This window comes from Dryobates pubescens, chromosome 4 (assembly GCF_014839835.1).
Source record: "Dryobates pubescens isolate bDryPub1 chromosome 4, bDryPub1.pri, whole genome shotgun sequence".
In the NCBI taxonomy this organism is placed as follows: Eukaryota; Metazoa; Chordata; class Aves; order Piciformes; family Picidae; genus Dryobates; species Dryobates pubescens.
The window spans coordinates 12,618,164-12,635,396 of NC_071615.1; the positions used below are offsets into that span (position 1 = coordinate 12,618,164).

General features: G+C 39.5%; 1 protein-coding gene across 1 annotated transcript in view; it reads left to right on the forward strand.

Moving 5' to 3' along the window:
• Positions 1–7,267: 7,267 nt before the first annotated feature.
• Positions 7,268–17,233, forward strand: part of MRTFB (myocardin related transcription factor B) — a 68,254-nt gene continuing 58,288 nt past the window's right edge. Inside the window, exons 1-2 of the mRNA XM_054180606.1 lie at positions 7,268–7,394; positions 11,023–11,067. The gene's annotated coding sequence lies outside the window, so the exon portion shown is untranslated. The remainder of the gene's footprint in view (positions 7,395–11,022; positions 11,068–17,233) is intronic.

Consider the following 17,233-nt stretch of genomic DNA (forward strand, 5'->3'; position numbering starts at 1 on the left):
GCATGGTGTCAAAACTACAGTTTAAAAGTTGAAGTGAAGAGTACAAACATCCCATCAAAGACTTCTTACCACCTGCCAAGCAAGATTTCATCTGGTGGTGCATATGCAAATCTCTGCTTACTTAACTATTTATGCAAATTAATTTTTCAGTTGGGTATGAGGTGTTCTGTATTTTAAGCCTGCCAAACTGATTAATGACCTGGTCAACATAAGTTCTGGTTCACACAAAAAGTATCTGCAGATGAATAAATCAAACACTACTTGCCAATTTGCATTTGTAATTACATTTCTACCCTATGCATGCTGAATGATGGCAGTGGCAAGTGAATCAGATGGGATCTTTACAGCTTCCCAAATGCCACAATCTGAGAATATTTAATTAGCAATGTTTATAAAATAAAGGTTCCAATCTGGGATCTGATTAATTTTGTAAGAAAAAAACAAACTTAGAAACAAAAGCAACCCTGTGCTATTTCAAATGAAGTCATATGAAGTCAAATTTTTGATGCACTAGATGTGAGAAGGTCCAGAGGAGCTACAACAAGGGCTGGTGGCGAATGCTGACAGTTGAGACAGAAATGTGTTTAACAAAACAACTATGTACAGCTGCATAGTCCATGGTGTCCTTCCTTCCTAGGACATCTTTGTATCCTGTTCCATACATATCAGCACACATTATGTACAGCATAGTGGGACAGTGAACTAGAGCTCTGCAGCTGAGTCACAGCTGCATCAGCATGGGTGATGATAAAACTGGGTTCCATGATTAAGCTGGTTACACAGTCCCAAGGGACAAGCAGAACAGGGACATGAAAAGGATGGTGCTTAAAAGGTAGGATGAACATGAATAATTAATTTGCAAGGAGTTCAATATGATGTGATCACCTTCAGATTTTCCCCATCTGTTGCTAAGCAGCATTCTTTAGTCACAAGCTTTGACTTACAAAATGAACAGCAGCCTCCGCACATTTCACTATTTTTACATTTTAAACTGTTCTTTTGCCAAGCTTTCATTATAATTCTGTTTCAAAATGCTCTAGAACAAAATAAGATGAGCACTGAGATACCCACATCCCTTGTGAAAAGGTCTCAATTACTACCTGGGACAAGGAGCCCATGGACTCTCCAGTTTCAAACAAGAAATTAGTAGAGTCTCCATCTCCCAGGTACCAAAGTGCTTTTTGCCTCTCTGGCTTGAGTTTTACATGAGATATTGAACTTGCATCTTGGAAAAGGCCAGAATACCACACATTTGGGTTTGGATACTCATCATCAGTTTCAATCTGCATAAACAAATCCCAGAATTTTTCCCATGGTGGTGGTGAATTAATTATATTAATTTTTTCAATCTGTACTAAGGATGTTGTTCCAATGATCCACCACCCATTTGATACTCTGGGCATTCTGACAAAAATTTAAATTAAATCAACGACCTCTCTGTGTGAGAAATTATTTCTCTCATTTAATTAGAAGTAATGGGCTGGCTGCCAACATTCCAAAACTCGTACCAAACATCCCCACTGCAAAGACCTACCCCTCAAAGGCTTACATGCATGACCTGAAATTTCAGAAATCCTCATTCTTGAAAACTAAGAGAAGCAATTACAAAGATTTCAGGATCTTTCACAAACTGTGGGCTACTAATAGCCCACAATTAGCTCCACGTGTCTACAATTCAAACACGCTCCATTGGTAAACTCACTGTCATGGTGACAGCCAGCAAGCCAGCAACTAAACACCATGGGGCAGCTTGCTCACTCCTCCCGTGCCTTGTTGGGATGGTGAGGACAATCAGGAGAAAAAGTATGAGAAAAGAACAATTTAAAAGGACAACAGAGGAGAGAAGTAATAATAACAATACTACTTAATAATGGAATACACAAAGCAAGTTATGTACAATGCTCACCTGATCCCAGCCAAACCCAGGGCACTTGGTTAAACAGAATGAGCGTAAATTAACCACCAGTTACTGTTGGGCCAGCTTCTGCCCAGAGAAATACAGGTCTCTCCCAAGAATAACATCTGGAGATAAACCCTGAGGCTAGAAAATTATGAGTTATTGCTGCTGGGCATAACATAGATGGTATAGAATAGATGGTGAAGAATGTCATGGATTGAATCTGCTGATGATATTCAATACCACGCTGCAGTCATATCAGCTTCAAAATGAAAGTGCTCACTGGAGCAAAGCATCATGGGGCTTGAAATTCAGATTGTAACACGAGAGGCTTCTTGCTCCAGGTTCTGCTTCCAGTTTCCAGGTTTTGGGGTGTTGGCCTTTTTTGCTGGGCTGGCCGTGGGTCGGGGCAAGGTCACCAGCTTCTACTGCTGCTTCTGGATTTTGCTGTGCTTTTCTGCAAATAGGCTAAGGCCATTGTGCATTGTACCAGTTCCAGTAAAACTCTGGATCTCAGTTCTTTACCTCAACCCAGAGATTGTGTTACTTTCCCTCCCACCTGTGTGGGGAGAGAGAGTGGAGCTTTTGAGAGCAGGCTCTGCTAACCCAGGAGACTTAGACATGTCAAAATTTCCTAAACCCAAGCATTCTCTGCAGTTGTATCCTGTATTTGATTGTCTCTTGAGCTCTAATGTTAGTTCTTCCTTTATAGACTATGGATACTCCATATATAACCTGGAAGAACTGACAAAAATACCTGGAACAGTGAATGTGTACTACAAAATGAATGTGTACTACAAAATGCTTTTCTCAGCATTTGAATTCTAGTAACATGTAATTAAACCTCTTGAAGGTTAATCATTCAATAAATACTCATGATGAACCAAAAAAAATCCCAAAACCCTAGGTACTAATTGCAGCCTGAACATAAAAAAAACCTCAAAGTGGTTCACAGGTGCTCCTGGGTAAAGGCAAATTTACATAAATTCTCTGAAATGCTTAATTATTAATTTCATGCACAGAAATTGATTTTTTTATGAATGTGAATATATTCTTTTCAGTGCCTCGATGAAAGTATACATCCAACACATTCTAAAACAGCATCAAAAATTTGTAAGATTTTCTAGACAATTCTTATGCCTATAAACAACAATAACAAAATTAAATTTCTTCTGTTTAATAGAATTCAGTGACAGGGCATTTGTTTGTAAGGAGGTGTAATTGTATGATACACTTAATCTCAGTGGGCGCTAATTGTGGTTGGCAAGGTAACCTATGAATAAAAGCTTGTCTGTGATGTGACATAAATTTAGCTGTGTTTTAAATGAAGTACTTCAGTTATTTGTGTTAGCAGATACAGGCTTCAAGTGCCTGCTTGAGAAGGATGTTACAAATGAATTTCATAATGCCTGAAGATTAGGATAACAAAAAACCCCACCACTTGAAAATGTACACTAACATGTTTTTTTAACTTCTTTGCAGGAGTTTACACAGAATGTGGCTTTACATAGTGGTGTATATGAATTAGTTACCAAATATTTATATATCAGAAAAAGAAAATTAAACCTACAGAACATAGGCACTGAAAGAAAGTCTCTCCATAGACAACAGTAGCAAGTTAATATTGATAATTAGTCATTTGGATGCACTGGTTATTGCATCAACAGCAGTGAAATTCTGGGTTCATTGAAGCAGTAGATACAGACAGGAGTTACAGCAAGGCATTCTCATTCTGGACACCAGTGTCTTCACAGAATCACAGGGTGTTAGGGGCTGGAAAGGACCTCAAAAGATCATCTAGTGCAATGCCCCTGCCAGAGCAGCATCACCTATACCAGATCACTCTGGAATGCATACAGACGGGTCCTGAATATCTCCAGAGAGGGAGACTCCACAACCCGCTGGGCAGCCTGTCCCAGTGTTCTGTCACCCTCACAGTGAAAAGTATTTTCCTCATGTTTACATGGAACTTCTTCTGCCTCAGCTTCCACCCATTGCCCCTTGTTCTGTCACTGCACATCACAGAAGAGCCTGACTCCATCCTCTTGGCACTCACCCTTTAGATATTTATAAACATTAATGAGGTCTTCTTATCAACCTGCTCACAGACACATTGATCTAGAAGACATAAAATAAACTTTCTCTTTTCCAATATGCTTTAGAAAAAAAATGATGGAAAGCTTTTGGAAAAAAAAAATCAAACATTAAGGTGTCACATGTAAGAGTTTTACAGAGGCATCTCAAGCAAGTACACTGATGATTTCACTGCTGCTTGTATTTGATATGACTCTGACATGTAAAACCATGCAAAACCATATGGCTGAATTTGATCATTCTTGTGCTAATTTAAAATTAGTTGCAGAATACTTTTATTGTATGTTTTAATGATGAATTGTCTTTATTAACAAAGCTGAACACAGCATTTACATCTCTATAACAATCAAAGGCTTTATATAAAGCCTTTACTAAAACTGAAAAGCAGCTGCAGTTTCTGAATAATTTCTGGAAATTTTTTTGCACTGTTTCAGTAAATAAACAATCCTGGCCTAAATTATACAGCTTACAATTGCATGATGAAGTACATACTGGGTGTAGATTACAACAAACATTGTTTGGATATTAAAATATCCATATTATGTCACTTACCTGCTTTCAATGTTCATCAGTTTCTAACAGCAGGACACTAGTTTGAAAGGAACAGGAGAGTTAGACTCATCTTTTCAAACAGCAGCACAACTCCAGCAGTTAAAATCATTGTACTTCTGGTTTTTATGCTTACTTCTATTGCAAGAAAGGTAATACAGAGCTCAGTGTTATTCTTAGAGGCAAATGCCAAGTGCCATAGTTGAACTTTTCTGTAATAAGAAGGAAATGTTGTATATGTTCATACGCATACCCAAGACAGGAAAGGTGGTGCTCGAGAGACAAGACTTACTGTGTGGAGCTGGACAATTTCCAGAGAGTGATTTTACTGGACAAAATGTTTTCAAGTAGGTATTTGCTGCTCTTAATGCATCTTCCTTTTCACTGGACAGTATCACTACATTGTTTTAAAAAGCACAAATACCTCCAAGAAATGAGTAACAGCTGTGTTTAATGTCAGCCTCTTAACACATCTTTGCCTCTTGTTTCTTTCCAGGATTTTAGTATTCTGTCGTATTCCTCATCATGGAAAACTCAAAGTATGCCATAACATGAGCCATGTCTATGCCTTTGTAGTCACTTAATTGACAATGCCTTAATACACGCAGCAGCTGACATAGTAAGAATAATCTACACTACACCTGGACATGAAAGAGATTTTACACCTCTTGCACAATGTTCTTGTCCTTGCTTGTTTCTCCATCTTCTGTACACTCTGTAAAGCTATGATCTGCATTTCTGCAACAATCACGTAACTTTGATTCTTATATACAAGACAGAAATATGATTTATATGTTCTTGTCACCTGAAATCACTGCAGATCTTTTTATGTGACTGGTTTTTAAATGTTTTGGCTAACAAAGAAAACCAAAAAAGGTGAAGAAGGAGATTGAACTTTGTCAGTATCATCTTTCTGTAGCAGGGGATGTCTTGTGTTTCCAGGAAAACAGAAAACCATTTGTGTTGTTCTTGTTGAATTATTTGTTTTCCTAGAACTTTCTGTATCAACTTTTCACTCCCAAGACATTTTTTAAGAAGTAGAAAATTTTATAGGCAGGGCACCACCAAATAGCTAGTGATTTTTGAAGAATAGTATGTATGTTCTAGGCATGGTCATTGCATGGCTTGATGAAGCCTCCTTGATTTGTCATTTAAGACCAAATGTAAATAAATAACAAATGGAGCTATGATTGGTTGAATCCCTGGTTTGTGTTAAAACACAAATAGAACGAGTTTCTGAACATTTTTCATTATCTCTACAAGTTTCTGGCTATGTTAGAAGCATTTGTCTCTGCAAAAAGGCCTTGAACCAAAGGCATTCCAACAGCTGTTCAATGCACAGTTGCTTTGAACTGTATCAGTCTCTTACTTCCCTGTTACAAGCATCTGTTACTTTTGCTGCCCTTTTTTTTTTTTTTTTTTCCTTATGCAATAATTTGTCCTGAATTTGGAACATCATTTCTCTCAGTTTGAGAAAATTATGTTTGGCCACAAGAGACATCAATCGAATTCTTCTTTTTATAATCTCTCTGCTTTAGCTTCCAAAGTTTCAGGACCTTCTCCAAATAATGTAATGACAAAGTCGTGCCAAAATCTTAATCTCTCTGCCACTACACAGCTTTTGTCCATTTTCTTAGAAATATGAAATTTTAGATAAAAATTAGTTTTATTCAATTTCACCTTAACTGTTTTGCAATCCTGAGTAGTCACTTGCAGTTGTTTACATTCCTGGTTATAACAGCAGGTTTCCATTTGAACTATTTTATTTGAAGGGTGACAGAAATAAATCTAGAGCAAATGACAGCTTCTAATGAGATCTTCACACAGTTCACTCCTAAGTTTCCAGGTCACCACTGGTTTTAATTTGTATCTGAAATTTGATACAAATCTAACTGTAGTCTAAAGGAATGTAAAAGACATGCATCCTGCTTTAAAAAGCAAAACAAATAACCCTTCCAATCCCCCTAAGCAACAGTCTATAATAAAACATATAAGCACGTTGTTTAGCATCTTAAAACCATAAGAAATTAAAAATCAAGGTGTTTGTGTTTTTTAACGCATGGGGGTTTATGCATGTGTGGTTTACCAACAAATGCACTGAAAAACTCTTCAGAGCGGGGAACCATGTTTTGCGTTGTTACCATGTAGCATAATCACAGTGTAGTCTCCTAGCAAGTTCCTGGACACTAGCAAATTGCAAATAATAGAGCTGTACTGGACTACTGCATCAAGGGTAGCTCCATTCTTACTCTGTGAGCTAAAAAACCGCCAACCACAAAACCCCAAAACCCAGAACAAAAGCAGAGTTGCATAATGATAGGCCTGATATACTTATGGAATAAGACTAGCTCTTTTTTGTAAAAGTCCAGGTGTCACAATGTTGCACAACACATTCAAGACACTAAAGCTGTGTGCGTGCCTGCTCACATTCTGCTTGCCTTCTTTTTCACTGTTGCACGTTCTAAAGCGTACATTGTGTTTCTAAAACCTCTTCTAAGAAATGATGGGGTTTTCCTCCTGACTGGCTAGATGTTTGATCGAGTTGTCACCTCAGATATTTATAGCTAAGCCTGAAGGGAAAACACATGAGCTACGAGTCCCATCTTGCTTATGTGTTTGCACCACCGAAGTTTGAAGCCATACCCCTAGTTTTTCTTCAATTTCAAATTCGTGCGACTGCACCACCTGGAAGATCGCTGAGCGGGAACCGCCCCGGGGAGGTGTGCTCTACTCACCGCAGGCTCGCCTCAGCGCCGCAGCAATCCCGCCCAGCCCCGGGCCCCTCGGCTGGGCCCTGCCACCCCCAAGACGGGGCTCAGGGGCAGTCTGGCGTGACCCTCCCGCCATCAGCCAGGTAGGTACAGAGCGAAGAGACACCTGAGAATGGGCAACGGCCCTCACAGGACGCCGCCTCGGGGGTAGGGCGAGGGACTGGGGACCGTTTTACGTCAGGCTTAGGGAAGCGGCCCCCGCGAACACTCCCGGAGAGCAGCCAGGACAGGCAGCGCAGTCAGAGGCGGCGCGCACCCATAGCCTCCACCGCCCCGCTGAGAGGCGCGAGTGCCCGGATGCAGCCGCCCCCTTCCCGCCCCCGCGCCTCCCGCGTCCCACGTGTGTGAGGCGACAGCAGAGCACTAGCGCGCGGCCTCCCCGCCCCCGCCCGCGGGCCAACCGCCGGGGCGCGCGCCCGAGGGCGGGCCCGGCCGCAGAGCTCGCGAGAGGACATGTCCGCGGCGGCGAGCGGGGGTGAGCGGGCGGCGGAGAGGGGGGGAGCGAGCGGGGGGTGGACGGTGCCGCCGCTCGGCCGCGATCCCGCGTGGGGGGTCCGCGGTGGAACTCGCCACGTGACGGGGGGGGGGCGGCAGCAGTGGGAATGGCCGCAGTGCTGCGCCCGCGGGGTCGGTCGGTCGGGCCGCTGCCGCGGAGAGGACGGAGGGCGGTGAGCGGCAGCCACCGGCCAGCTGTTCCGCTTGGCTACTAAGTAGCCTGCTGCCCCGCCCGCGGGTGGCCGCCCGCTCGCACCGGCCCGAGCCATCTTAAGGAAGCTGCGGCGTGTAGGAGTACGCCTCGCCGTCCGGGCCCGGCGCCAGGAGGGGCGGCCGCCCGCCCGCCCCTGGTGGGGGCCGGGAGTGGCAGCCTCCCCCTCTTTCCTTTGCCGGAGGAGAGCAGGATCCCCGCAGGGCCAGCTCCTGGGGACGCGACGGTGGCAGTGGCTGCGGTCCCTCAGCCCTGCCGGGGGAACTCTCGGCGCCGCAGGGCCGCGCAGGTGGAGTCCGCCCGGCGAGGGGTCTTGGTGCCGGCAAATCTCGCATCGGTGCGTCTCCCCGGGAGTGCTGCCCAGCTCGACTTCTGCCGTGCTTGTGCTGATAGATTTTCCTTCTGCTGCACTGCCGTCACGGATTTTATTTTTTTTTTTTTTCGATAATTTTTTTAGTAAGGCACATAAAAGTCCTGGGTGAGGTGCGGGACCTTTGGATAGAAAGGCATAACTGCAGGGCCTGGCGTTGAAAACATCGGCATGGGAACGAGAGCTTTTACTTGTTTAAAGCAACACGGTTGAGACCTCTCGATGGCTAAAATCATGCAATTAGAGTGTAGGCTCACATGCCTGTTAAAAGAGCAGCTGCCCTTGAACCAAGGGTTGGGTTTGTGATTATTAAACGTATGGATTCTAGCTGGCACTCGGTTAATAGTCTTTGTACAGAAAATAACAAGAGTATCTGCAGCAGTTGTATGCACAGGTGTGCATCTCAGGTGCACATAAATCAGTTAGCACTTGCGAGAGTAACATTCTTGGGAACGAAGGGAGCAGGTTAAGAGCTGTGCTGCAGTGCCTTTCTGTTATGCCAGCAAGTACGTTTGCGTTTACACACTTCATGTATTTTTTTGCCGGTTTCTTACTGCAGTGCCGGTAACTGCTGCTATGCTACTTCAGTGTAGTCGAGAGAGATTGTACTAGGACCTCATTGTACTAGCTGAAATACGAAGTACACGATTTACAATAAAGTGAGTAATTAGTTGAATCATTAAGTAAATATCAGAAAATTATCTTGTGCATATTTCACAAACAGCACCACGAAATCTCATCATTTTGCTCTCCGTGTCTAAAAGATTTAGATTAATATCAGTCACCTTTTAAGAAAAAAAACAAAAAAACAAACCACAGCAACTTGCACTGTACAGTGAGTATGACATGTTCAAAAGTTCTTGTTTATGGGAAGGTGATTACACTCCTTTCTCACACTGCATCTTTCCCATTACAGTGGAAATATCCCCAGGTTTTGAATTCACTGATGTGCTGAAGCTCTCAACAGAAGCACAGCTGGCATTTCATGAGATTATTTTCTTGATGTTTGACATTTTACATAGTTTCTTCCTGAAGTTTTCTTTCCTGTATAATTAGTTACAGTAAATTATGATTTAGTGGTACAACTTGCATTTAAAATTTGACAGAGTGCTGTCTGGTAATCACACCAGTTATCAAGAAAATAAAAACATCTGGAAGCTAAAAATACTTAGGATGTTATTGGAAGTGCAGAACAATTTTCACAGCATGTCTGTGTTTGGAGAAATGTGGAAATGGAATGATAAAAGTGAATTTTTAGGAGCAGTTTTACAGCAGCATGAAAATCACCTTAATGCCATTTTTAATTTGTGGGATTCTGTTGAATGAGTCGTAAAAAAACTTCAAAGGTGGAGGTTAATACAGGGATATTCAGACAAATTTAGCATTTCTACACATAAAATGATCAATAAATGGGAGCCCTTGCTTGTTAGCCTAGAAGTCAAATTAGATAACTGATGAAATTATGGATTATTATGATATTGGATAGAGAATATACTTTGTCGTGGTTTGTGCTTTGCTTTGGGGATTTTCTTAAACAGCATTTAGCTTACTGATTATACAGTTACTGGTGGGAAGAGGGAATACCTTTTATTTGTAGGCCATTTCTGGGTTTGGGCCTTTTGGGTGTTTCCGCCTTGTAACCTCTTCCTCTTGTGTGTTTTCGTTTGGTTTTCAACATGTTTAAATTTTAACCTTTTTCACTGATAGGTATAGAAACCATAACATCAGCTTCAGCCTTCGGGCACACAAACCTTTAAAAGAAGAAAATCTCTGTCAGGGTTCATCGCTCAGAACAAAGGCAACCTTGTGTGGCTGGGCAATGTATGGGACCTTTAAGGCCAGTACCTAGGGGTACAAAGCCCAAACTGGAAAACTTCATTAATGTTGTATGAGACATTTATTAAACGTCAGCTTTAAAGACAACTTGTGATTTATTGATGTAATTTTTGTAACTTTTGTCAATTTAGCATGCAGTAGGTTTCCACTGACATAACCGTATGTGTCTGTATATGCATGCATGTATATGCACACATACTCTAAAGTATGCTAATAATCGAAATGTTGATGATGGAACAGATAGGTTTGTGTTGTCATAGCAAAAAACTAAGATGTGGTGGTGAGCAGTTTCCTTTTATTTTTCTTTATGAAGATTCCCATGTGTTGGAATGTAGAAAACTAAAATGTGTTTCTGTTATTAATTGAAGTTATAATGCATAGAGATAATTGGCATGTAAAATTGCAAGTGTGAAGACATTCCAGCTCTAAGGAATTATGCAAAATGGACTTGAAGGAAGTAGGACTGGTCTTTTATATTGTAGCTGAATTAATTAAGAATTAAGAGGTGTATCAATTAAGAGGTGCACCTTCAGCACAATTCTTGCCAGAGGTATGATAATTAATGTGTTAGAATTTGAGTAGTAATATCAAAGGTGTTAAAAATTATCTTAGAGCATATTGAAATTAGTTTAACAATTTTTAACAACGTGCCTTAACAAAGCTGCAAAAACTAAGAAAGAATTACTTGGATTTTAAAGATTTTAATTTCTTAGGTGAAATAGAATATGTAACTTTTAAAATAAAGGATCCTTATGACTTTTTTTTTTTCCCCCCCTGTCTTCACTTTCCAATTGACCAGAAATGTGCTGAAGCAGACACTACAGAAGGAAGCTAGAGATACCAAGTAAGTGCTGTATATCTTAAAATAATTAAAACTTTCTAAATACAGGGGGGTTATAAAGTTGTTATTTTTTTTACTGAGTAGTGTATCAATTTAAAGTGTATTGGGTTAATAGGCCTTTTAAAATGGAAGGTTTTCTGAAAGATACATTCTCATACTAACAGGAATTTGGGGATATGTAGTACCTGTGTTACATAAGCTAAGAGCAAGTTATGCTGGTTTTGCCTTGCCATTTGCTATGAGTGGGTTTTTTTAATGACTTCTTAGAATTTTGACTTAAATACTCTTTTGTTGATTAAATACTCTTTTCTCTTTTTGAAAGGACTGTCATGCTTGCAAGCCTTCACAAATTATGCTAGACTTTTTATGAATAGTTTTGTTATTGGTAGCTAAAGCTTTGACCTCTATAGCATTTTGTTTATTTTTAACAGTTATCCTGCACTAACTCAAGCTGTTGCCAGCACAGTGTCAGAGCACTTCTCAGCACTTCTGAAGTACCACCAGACCCAATGTGTTTTGATTAAATAAATCCAGTTATAGATGGAGAGGAAACTTCTTTCTCGAAGGGAGTAACCAGTATTGCTTAATGGCTGCTGGCAGAATTCTGGTTTAGTAGTTATTAGGAAGGGACTTGAGCAGCGTCGTAAACTAGGGAACTTAGTTACTTCAGCAAAACCATTCTCTGGAGCTGTGTGCCTCTGATGTTCAGCTGCCACCAAAATGGTGAAAATTCTGATCCTGCCTCCTCTCTATCTTTTGTATAAGAAAAAAGATCGGGGTGGGAGTGTGTGTGTTATTTGCTTTATTTTCAGAATAACTGAGTGTATCAGTCTTAAAGCCTCCTTGCTAATTTCTGCTGAGGCCCCTCTAAGATGAAACAGAGCATTGGCACCACCTCTGCAGAAAGAGCCAGACACTGCAAACAACTTTCATAGCTAAGAACTGCTCCAGAGACTAGAAGAAGAGCAAGACGTACAAAATCTCCTCGATACACACAGAAGGTGGTATGTGTCTGGAGCATTGATGTATTCCAACAAGCCCCACAACTGTAGTGCTAGGCAAAAATTAGCAGCTGGAAACGCTTAACGATAGGGGAGCTTCCTTTAACCTGAAGGTAAGGTGTGTTTTAGGGTTGCATTCAGGCTACATGAAGAGCAGGTTTGATTAGGTTGGCAAACAAGTACACTTCATGTCCTTGTTTAGTAAATCTGCAACCTTTGTTTCTTACTCTGAGTGTATCTGCTACCTTTTTAGCAGCATGCCTGAATGAAAGATAACTGAAATTAAGCTTATTTGCACTTGACAACCATGAGTGCTTCTTGTTTCCTTCTTTATTCACAGTGAAGTAGTACTCCTAACATTGTTTCTTAAGAAGTTTTATCATTTGAAATTTCAGAGCTTAAGTTGCATAATATTAATTACGGAATAAAATTTCTTCAAACTTTTCTTCTGTGGTAAAGATTCACAGCTGCTGTAAAACTCCTTGTCAGGATTATTGGCTCTGTTGAAGCCACAGCCACAAAAATCTTCCATATCTTGGAACTCCAAAGCAAATGCACATTACAGAATTTATTAGTGTTCAGGTTACTACTATTAAAGCCAGATGTTAATACAGCAGTTTTGCACTTGTGCAATAAACTGAATCTCTGTGATTGTTGATTCAATAGACAGTATTTTAAGATTTCATATGTGAGTACTTGGCTTAAGCCATTAATTAAATGTTTGAAAACTGGCTTAAACCTGGGCATGATGCCAATGGCAACAAAGGGAGAATTCATAGTTAAGATCATTTTTGATCTTCACACTGACTAGTGAAAGCCAAATGAACAAAACAAAAAGTTAAGACAAAAAGAAAAAGCCCTACTGTTTTTCTACCCTTCTCAATTTGGATTTATGAGACAATTAGCCCTAATTTATATCCCTGAAAAGGATGGGGCATTGTAGTCTTATTTCTACATTTTGTTTCTGATATTAAAAGTCTGCTGGACTAAGGAACAGTTGCTGAAAACTTGATTTAAAATTCTAGAGACATTACCATTTGCCAGTTATTCTTTATAATAAATTTAAAAGAGCTTGCTCATAAAAATTCACCAGAGAAACTCATTATAGCAGAATTCAAGTCGTTAGTGTCTTCCAGTAATGTCCACTTAATACCCTGTTTGGTTCAGACATCAATGGTATTATGGGTATCATGAAGTGGCAAGTTTCTCAGTATTTCCAATACAAAAAAAGGCAGGAGCGACATAGACTCCCAGATGTTGACAGGCTGTCTAGTTCCATTGCTGGCACAATCCTTAATTTCCTTTTCTTTGGAAAAGTAAAATAGTAAAAAATGGTAAAGTTGTAATTCAACAAAGGTTTAAGTGAGTGTTTATGGTTGTACAAAGGTGAACTCGTACTTAAAGCTTTTCAAGAATCAGAAACATTACTAACATTTTAGGAAAGTAATAGCTGTGACAAGCGAGGAAATCTGTATGAATGTCATTGTGGGTGTATTCCTTCTTACACCTCAGTGTTTGTGCCTAGGTAACCTCTTTGACATTGATAGGTGTTCAGTGCAAACTGAACTGTGGGCGTAGTAAAGTAACCGTTTGTACTTAAATGTTATCTGAGAAAGCATGATGTCATTGTGAATGGTGTTTTGTGGTTTAGAACACTGTTCACAGTGCCTGTGTTACCAGTGGTTTTGTATGGTGTGAATTAGCCGTCTTTCTGTATGTAAGTGACTTGGGAAATGGGAAAGCAAAGAAGTGTGTTTGTGCTTTTATAATCTTTCTTTGGTGGTCAGCAGGCAGATGAGGGCCCTGGAGTATGTGTAGTTTGAAAATTGAGCTTGCTGACTATGCTGAGATTGCTACACAGAATTTAATGCAATCTTTATGTTGGTTATGATTGCTCTGAATTGTACCATTTGTTTATTATTTTAGGCATTTTTGAATGGACTAATAAATCTCTCGACTATTTTGGAGTGTTTGCTTTTTCATTGTGGTATCATGTTACTTGGTAGGTTATTTTTAAGGACTTTCTTTTAAAAATACCATCTTAGTATCTTTCCATGGAAAGCACAAACTCAGGTAACCAAAAGAAATGTCTCAATGTTTTGCTAATGATTTTCAATATACTCTCTATAAATACACTTTAAATATATTTAGAAGGTTTTCGTTAAAGACTTGCAAATTATGTGAATTAGGAAGTAATTTTTTTAACCTTTTTGAATCAGCTCTTCACACTGTTTAGTACTGACATGTTAGATTTTCTGCTCAAGTCAATAAAATAATTCTTTTTGGATGGCAGTACGCTTGTCATACATTTTCTTCTTATAGCTTTACTTGTGCTGTGCATCCAACAGAAGGAAATGAATTTCTGGAGGTTTCTAGTAAGAAAATGGTAAAAACAGATAAATTCAGACTGTTATTGATTTAGTATCACTATACAGCATCATTTGCTATGAAATTGAATGCAAAATTGACACTAAAGCTGTGCTTGCTTTTCAGTTCTCATTTTTACATTTTCTCTCTTACAAACTGGGGTTTTGGTTGTGTGTTTTTTCAGTAAAACTGCAGGATTTAATGCTTGTATTCAGAGGAGGAGATGAGCTCATAGTGATTAATGTATTTTTGTAAATGTTAAGTTTTGTCAGGTAAGAAATTCAGAATTTATATACCATTAGCAAATAAGTGGTGGACGTGTGTGCTATGACTGAATACTGAGGATTAGTTCCAAAAGTAAAGCTTATCAGTTGACAGGCCACTGTGTGGGACTTGCTGTTCTTTCTTTTAAAGTGTCCAGTGTTGCTGTAGTTTTAGTATATGTTTTAGGTAAATTTTGAACATAATCACAACATCGTCATACAACTGTGTGTAAAGTTACAGGAATGGCTGCAAACCTCAGTTTTCTGGTTAATGTCTTCAACTCTGTAATTTCACCTGGAGTTTCTGTACAGCTGGCAGATTTGAATATCCTGGTTGAGGGTAGTGCTCACTGACATTGTTTCTAGAAGTTACTGCTTTATTATACAGTCTTCATTATTTCTGCATTTGTCTGGGTTATTTACAGTAATGCTTCTTTACGCTGATGTCCAATAGCCTAGTAGCACTCAAGTACTTTCACGTGATGTACTGATCAAATGCTGTTTCTGCAAAATGTAAACCATCTTTATGGTTACAGGAATTATAAATCTTCCAATGTGAATTAAGCTGTAAATAATTCAGTCTACATCTGTAGACAGTTTCAACCCACTTCCTTTGCTTCTATGAATAACATAAAGTGTAATTGGTGATTTCTTCTGGAATCAGATCAGAATGGTGAGGCAAACTGTTCTGGCTTGGTAGATCCAAGTTGAGTGGTTAATGACTCCCTCCTTCCTCTGCCAAATGTTCCACCCTTCCTCTGTTCTGCCAATTTGACAGCTCTTTTACCAAGTCCTGTAAAATATGCCTGATTTTTAAAACTCATCATGGGAAAACAGAAAGGTAGTCTCTGTGGCAAAGGGTGAAGTGCAGATGGTAACACCCTACTTCAGCCACTTCTGTCCTGAAGAAATTCTGAACAGAAGCTCAGGGGAACAATATGGAGACAAATGAGAAATATTAAATGGAAGATGGAAGAAACAGTAGAAGGTACTTTACTTTTCTGCAGAATAAACCAGATTGATAGCTGACAGGAGGCTTGTGAACATAGTCCTAAATATACTGTTTCTTAAATATTTGGGGCAGTCATGGGGCCAGCCCAGAAGACAGAAAACCATAGCACCTTCTTCTGGATTCTTGACATCTGTAGGTAGGCTTTTGAAAGTCTAATCCAGGCCTTGTCCGGGCTGGCTGAGGAACATGGTCAAGAGAAGAAAAGATGATATAAAGAGCATTTTTTTGTGGGTAAATTGGAAGTGATTTAATGATACATGGAGAATAGGGAAAAAAAAAAAGAGAATTCAGGAAGAGAAATCAAGAAGGAAAGCAAGTACTGAAGTGATCTGGGGTAAAAAATGAGCTATGATGCGATGCCAGAAAAGAAATAATGAAAATAAGCCAAAAGATAAAGAGAAGCCTGAGATATAATAATCATATCTCATGAGGTAATATTTAATATCTTGTTTTCATTTGATTATCAGTAGTTTTCCAGCAGTGTTTCTAATAAAACTTGGTGGTATATTTTTCTACAAAAATATGTTTTAATGCTATTTAAAAAAAAAATGGGTCTGAGGAAAGAGTGGCCTTGATTTATATTTTCAGCCTTTTTTTTTTATGATTTATGAGTGATTAAATACATTGTATGTTTTAGTGTTGGTAAATGGATCTATCCATAGTGTTTTGAATCATACTTACCTTAGTAAATGAAAGCTGATGGCTGTTAAATGATAGAAATGTCTTGTATATCAGAAGGACTACTAAAGGAAATATGTTTTCTGTTGTGCTGCTCAAGGCCAAAGATGTCTAGTACACAAAGAAAACTGAACTTAGTATGTAGGAGAGAAATTATGGCCTGAAGTATTTTTAGGCTTATGAGTTTGTAAATTTACTGTACTCTGTTTTAATGTGTTCATGAACAGAAATGCTCAGGAAGAGCTTTACCATTAGCATTATGCAGAAGGATATTAGGAAAATATGATCAAAAATATTTCAGTCCACACTTCAAGGATTTTCAAATTTTTAAAAAAAATTTTACTTACTGCAGCTCCTGAAGTTTACTCCACATTTGAAATACAGCAGAGGGGAAAGAGCTATTCATCCACACAATTTACTCAAACATGGTTAAGATGATACACATTGTCTTTTGGTGGAGCCTCCCATTCCACCCCTACCAGAGAGTTTTGCCTGCCCATGTTTGTTTTCCTAAACCATTTCAGTTCAGGCTGGCCAAGTTAGGAAAGGTAACTCTGTTCAAACTTGTGAAGCTAATTGAACTCTCTGTGGATGAGGAATATCCATGACAACAGCTGACCCACCAGTATGGTCAGAAGCATCAAAGCCAGAAACTGGGTGGTGAAAATCATCCCAGAGTCTGGAGATTTCATCAGCCAGCACAATTGCAAGTGGACTTGGTGGTTCTAACAGAAATGCCCTATATGCAGTCACCACACCATTGGTCCTAAAGAGTCAGTAAGTATAGCTCAATTTTTATGAACATTGGAAGTAGCACTCTATTGGTGGCAGGTGGTCTATGTTAACCT